Source organism: Lipophrys pholis (assembly GCF_963383615.2).
Source record: "Lipophrys pholis genome assembly, chromosome: 12".
Taxonomy (NCBI): domain Eukaryota; kingdom Metazoa; phylum Chordata; class Actinopteri; order Blenniiformes; family Blenniidae; genus Lipophrys; species Lipophrys pholis.
The window spans coordinates 14,077,859-14,083,858 of record NC_137641.1 but is presented as its reverse complement, the minus strand read 5'-3'; the positions used below and the strand labels follow the sequence as shown (position 1 = coordinate 14,083,858).

At 45.6% G+C, this 6,000-nt stretch overlaps 1 protein-coding gene across 2 annotated transcripts in view; it reads left to right on the top strand.

The window, feature by feature from the left end:
• The first annotated feature begins 1,416 nt into the window (after positions 1-1,416).
• The window catches only part of cntfr (ciliary neurotrophic factor receptor), a 275,004-nt gene continuing 270,420 nt past the window's right edge, over positions 1,417-6,000 (top strand). For both annotated transcript variants that reach the window (XM_080477293.1, XM_080477294.1), the window contains exon 1: positions 1,417-1,693. The gene's annotated coding sequence lies outside the window, so the exon portion shown is untranslated. The remainder of the gene's footprint in view (positions 1,694-6,000) is intronic.

The window sequence follows — 6,000 nt, the reverse complement described above, 5'->3', positions numbered from 1 at the left end:
GCTTTAAAAGGTTTTCCATTACTAAAAAGGTCAGTGCTTCTAGGTGTGAGGCGGCACCGCAGAACAGATGGAAAAGTCAGAAACACTTGAAAACAACATTTAATTGGATGAATTGCTTCTAATTATACGAGATGCATTTTGTTTCCCATTCCTTCCATCGACTGAAGTGGTCGTGCCTGGTAGACCTCTGAAGGGAGGCGACCAGGGGGCATCCTAATCAGATGTCCGAACCACCTCAACTGGCCCCTCTCAGTGCGGAGGAGTAGCAGCGGCTCGACTTTGAGTCTCTCCCGAATGGCTGAGCTTCTCGCTCTAAGATAAATAATAGATCATTAATATACAGCACATATTTTCCTGCACTAATATTTAGCTACCCGTTGTTATGGTTCAGCTTAATACAGGATGTCTCGACATTTGCCGCATATGATTTATTTATAGTTGCAACCACTTCCCTTTGGGATTAGTAATAAATTAACTAAATATATGTGAAGGCATACAGTGAGAAAAAAATGAATTGCTACATTTGCAATTATTAATTTTAGCAGCAATTTTCTTGCATGTTGAACATAAAATTAACTGAGAGTAGAGCAAGGTTCCTCAATTCCAGGCTTTGAGGGCCAGTGTCCTGCACGTTTTCGGTGTCTCCCAGTTGCAGCACACGTGACTGCAATAAGGGTCTCGTTACTTGGCTTTTTTACAGGCTTGATGATGACATCAACATCAGATTGAGGTGTATTGCGGACCAGTTCTGGCCCACAGGTCCTGCTTAAGTAACTTATTTCTCAAAAAGTAAAAAAAGAAAAAAAAGAAAGAAAGAAACAACGAAATCCAAAGCACAATTTAATTTTATATGACTCAAAAAAAAAATTAATAAAAGAATTTTAATGCAAGCTTTTGGTCACATTCTTTGAGTTTATGGTTACGTTCCTACCATGTACTGGGCAAACACGTCTTCATCACAATGAAATATATGAGAAAACAAGAACTTAGGAGTTAGAAATGTTACCTTGGATTACGATTGATTCTTCTCCAAATACAACCATAAAAAATACTAGTATTTCTGTGTTTGTGTCGGCATGAATCGTGGATTTTCCATATCTTAGTGTGTGTGTGTGTGTGTGTGTGTGTGTGTGTGTGTGTGTGTGTGTGTGTGTGTGTGTGTGTGTGTGTGTGTGTGTGTGTGTGTGTGTGTGTGTGTGTGTGTGTGTGTGAGTTCCCTCCACTACCCTGAATGGTGGCTAGGGGGTGCACTGTGGACACGGTGTGTGTATGGATGAGAGAGAGAGTGAGGGAGAGAGAGAGAGAGAGAGAGAGAGCGAGAGGGAGAGAGAGAGAGACTCAATGTATTCCTGCCTGTGGCTGGGCTGGTCACATGGGGAGAGCAGCCTGTTTAAAACAGCCTCGGCTCGCTCAGTCAGAGCAGTGCGAGACGCAGAGACAGACGCACACGTTGGCTCTCTCTCTTTCTCTCTCTCCCTCTCTCTCTCTCTCCCTCTCTCTCGCTATCCGTCCTTCTCTTCACGCACACAGACACGCACGCACACACATGCTCCTGCACGGCAACTTTCCTGTATCGGACTGACACATCGCACACCCGCCGGGATAGACACACTCCCACCTTTTGCCACACTGGAGAAGAGGATAAGGAGTGACAGATCAGGACAAAAATACAGACAAAAAAGAGAAGCTCTCAGTGAGTAGCTAATTTCCATTCATTATTTTTCCCTTCTTTTCTTTTTTTTTTTTTTTTTTTCTCGGTGGACTTTCCTCTTCTTCAGGACCTGACAGGGGACACTGTGAGAGGGAATGAGAGTGAGTGGATGGAAGGATGAGACAAAAGACAAGAGAGGTGACAGGGGAGAGCGGAGATGTGGTGCTGGTGCAACACTGGAATACCTCTCCATCCAACTCTGCCTCTCATCTGTGAGGATCTAATGCTGTTAATTAGCAGCGTGCGCTTGGAATGGGAGGAATGCCATTGCGCCGAGCTGGAGTGGGGTCTGCTTGGACTCCTGTTCTTGTGTGTGCGTGTGTGTGTGTGTGTGTGTGTGTGTGTGTGTGTGTGTGTGTGTGTGTGTGTGTGTGTGTGTGTGTGTGTGTGTGTGTGTGTGTGTGTGTGTGTGTGTGTGTGTGTGTGTGTGTGTGTGTGTGTGTGTGTGTGTGTGTGTCTTTTGGGAGCTTTTGTTTGCCGGTTTGCATTGTGGTGGTCAGTCACCGTGATGTGGAGCAGATTCCCCGAGACACACGCTGCTCTGGCTGTGATTAATAGAAAGCCATTGATATGCAGATGGAAGTGGATAGACCTGTCACTGCGCTCCCGGGGATATGAGTGATGTGTTGTGGAGCTGGTGAGGCGGGAAACACGGAGGGACAGTGTCACTGTCCAACTCCGGAGGGTTCGCTCGCTCGTCTGCCCTCCCGCCTCACATTCGTCCTCTTCTCTTCTCCTCTCTCCACCTTGCTCTCTCCGGCTGCCGCCGCCGATCTACTCGTCATCTCCCGCACTCTCTCCTCACTCGTATCCCTGCAATTTCATTAACTTTTCTCCTTGTGTAGCTCAGTTTGTTTGTTTTTTTTCCTTCTTGCCTTCGTCACATTTTATAGAACTTTAGAGTGAAGAGTCCATAGTTTGCATGTAAAAGATGGGAGATGATCGCAGAGTTCTAAGGAGGGGGGTGGGTGGGGGGGGGGGGAGAAGAAAGAGAGAGGAATGAGGGAGAAAGTGCAAAGGGGGTGGATAGGGAGGTGGAGGAGGGTGACAGGCAGAGGAGATGGAGGGGAGGGGGGGGGGGGGGGGCATTGAAAAGGCTGACACTGGCTTGGACAATTAGCCCGGGGAGTCCGTCCTGGGGTGCTATTCTGAGAGAGGCTTTGGCCCCCGGGCCCTGGGCGCTGGGTCACGGGATGCCTTGACCCTTCCAGTCGACAGCTAGGCATGGGAGCCATTATCACGGCCTGATTGATTAGCGCCAAGCGGAAATCCCTTTTCTCTTCACTCCTTGGGAGAAAAAGACGGGAAGTTTTTGTCCTTTTGCTGCTGCTTGCTGGTTTCGTGTCTTGCCTGCATGGATGTTGGAAACTTTGGCTGCTTTTTTTTTTATAAATTTTTTTATCCATTATTTGTTTAGACGCTTGTCATTAACAGAAATGCAATTTATTGTCTTATTTGTCTTGTCTTTCTTTGATTTGGCACTATTAAGTCCAACATGACTTGTCTGGAAAACTTTTTTTTAATATCTGGCCAAATTCATTGTTTGACTGTTCTCATTGCGTTCACTCCTCCTCTGAGCTCCCATTAGTTGTGCACCTGCGGAGACCTTTTGTGGTGCGTTCCGGGGACGACATGGAGAAGAGTGGAAGAACAAATGATCCAAAATGTGAATCCAAGATGTGAAGGAACAAATCGAACCCCTCTATTTTTGTCTTTTTACTCTGAGCCATCTGGTACCATCTCTCTCACTAAGTCTCGCTACTTTCCCTCAGCAAACCCCCCCCCCCCCCCGCCCCTGTCCTCAGACTGGGGAGTTTAGCGGGGTGTTTAGCCCAGCTCACGGCTGATCAAAGCAGTGTGTGTCAGACTGGGCTTAGCCCGGCCACTCCTTAATGGAGCAGCGTTTTCATGCCTAGTTGGTGGTGGTGGTGGAGCAGGAGGGACTGACGGGGACGTTTTTTTAGGGGAAGGAGGGGCGGATGCAAATAGAGTGACAGAAAAAAAAAAGTTTTGAGGGAGGGAAAGACAGAGGGATGGAGCAATGGAGAAGGGGCGCGAAGCGCAGGAACGCAGGCGAGCGGATTAGAGAGGACAGGCAGATGGACGATAATGACTAACAAGCAAAAAAGAGGTGAAAAAGCAGGAATAAATAACAGATGCCCGGTGTCGGGAGCGCGCAGAGAGGCCCGGTCAAAGACAGGACAGTGGGCAGAGCGACAGTCTTTTCCCATCATGTTTATGGTGGAAAAGGCCCCGCACCAGCGAGGGCATACAGTTTAGGCCAGCACAGGATAGCTCCCACACATGGTTTGGTTTTAGGCTGGAAGCAACACCAGACGGGAAGAGGCCTGCGTGTGTGTGTGTGTGTGTGTGTGTGTGTGTGTGTGTGTGTGTGTGTGTGTGTGTGTGTGTGTGTGTGTGTGTGTGTGTGTGTGTGTGTGTGTGTGTGTGTGTGTGTGTGTGTGTGAGAGAGAGATAAGAAAAAAAAAAAGAAGTGCTTGTTTGTGTGTGTGTGTGTGTGTGTGTGTGTGTGTGCGGGGTAAGCATCTGCGTCTGCATACGTCTGTATGCCAAGTACCCCAGACACCCATGTAAAACTACACATTGATTTGAATCTTGACTGTTTAAAAAAAAAAACGTGGATTTTAAAATGCACAGAGTACGAATGGAATTTTTTATTAGCAAATAGAAAAAAAAAGTCGCTATTTTAACCTTGAGGAATAGTCAGTAGGAGGACAAAGTTTTAGTTTGGGGATCGGTGGTGACACAGGAAACCACCTCAGTGACTTTGTGAAGCAATTTTACTAAATTCTGTGACGCTACTTGACTGAGATGTGATGTCAAGAGTCGATTGTCAACTTTTTCTTCTCACTCTGTCAACTTTTCTTCCCTCATTTGCTTATTTCTCTGTCTTCACTCACCCCTCTCCCCAGTCTGTTCCTCTTCCATCTCTTTTTATATCTCCTCTCTCCTTGCTCTCTCAGATCCACTCAGTCTTACTCCCCGAACACTTTTTCATTCCTTCTCTCTCTCTCTCTCTCTCTCTCTCTCTCTCTCTCTCTCTCTCTCTCTCTCTCTCTCTCTCTCTCCTTGCCTCTCCTCTCCCATCCCCACTTTGCAATGCTGATGTTTATGCTTCACACAGAAGAAAGGTAAGGTAAAACTAGGATAATATTTCCCCTAACATACTTACTGCTTGGGTAAACATCCTCAGACAGATGTCCGAGCACAGGTCTGATCAGAGTGGGGGGGGGACTACGAATCTCGGTGCTGTAACGTACACAAAAGCTACAAATTGGAAGCTGGTGTGGAGAAGGGTTGGAGGGCGAGGCAGGGAGGTCCTGGGACACGAACAAAGAGTTTTCTCGCCTTGGAAACAAAACAGATCAAGATAAAGTGATCATCTTTTAGGCATATGGGTGCATTAAAAGAAGGACTTCTGGTCTGAAATAAGCCTCATGAAAGGTTTTTCAAGGATTTTCCTGATCAGATTTCCATGACTTTTAAAAGGTCTGCCACGATTGCATAAGAACAAAGCCACAGCTGACTGAGCTTTCTATTTAAAACAGTATATTGTGCCGTGCAGTGGTGCATCTGCACTTTTCAGGACAACCGGATCTTCGACTCGTTGACAAGTAATCAAGTTACTATACTTATTTAGAAGCCATTTGCATGGCCACGTGAAATATTTGGAACAAAGTATTAGGTACAAGTAGTTTAAAAAATGTTACCCATTAAAAATGTCAATATTTTAGCACGACACCAAACTTTAATAGCAGGTTTATGAGAAAGCCCATTTCTACAGTTCAACTCGAATCATATTAAAATTTTGAAATGAATGAAGTGTTTGAACAAATCACTGTTTGCCTCCCATTCCAAGATGGATCCGGAGCCGCCTCTTATTCTTTTTTTGGTACTGTGCGAATATTGAATACCCCATTATTTTAGTCACGCCATGTCTTCCTGAATAACTCTATTTGCCAGACAGACTCCAGTTTCCAGTGTAGTTTAAAAAGGAACAGCTTGTGAATCCAAGCAAATTGGTTTGATTAAAGGAGAGAAAGTTGAAATTTGTAGTTGAAGGGTTGCATTTTATTATTCCCATAAATCTGAGACAAAAAAGAAAAATGGCTGGTTAATCATAAACTTTGCTGAAGTAGGACTTCTGGTGTCTTGGCTGGCTCTGCGTAAGCAGGTGTTTGTATGTCTGCCAAAGATTTGTTTGTTAGTAGAAGGAACAGCACTTTCTGACACCACTCTGTGATTATATATGTTTGGTTTTAGCAAGT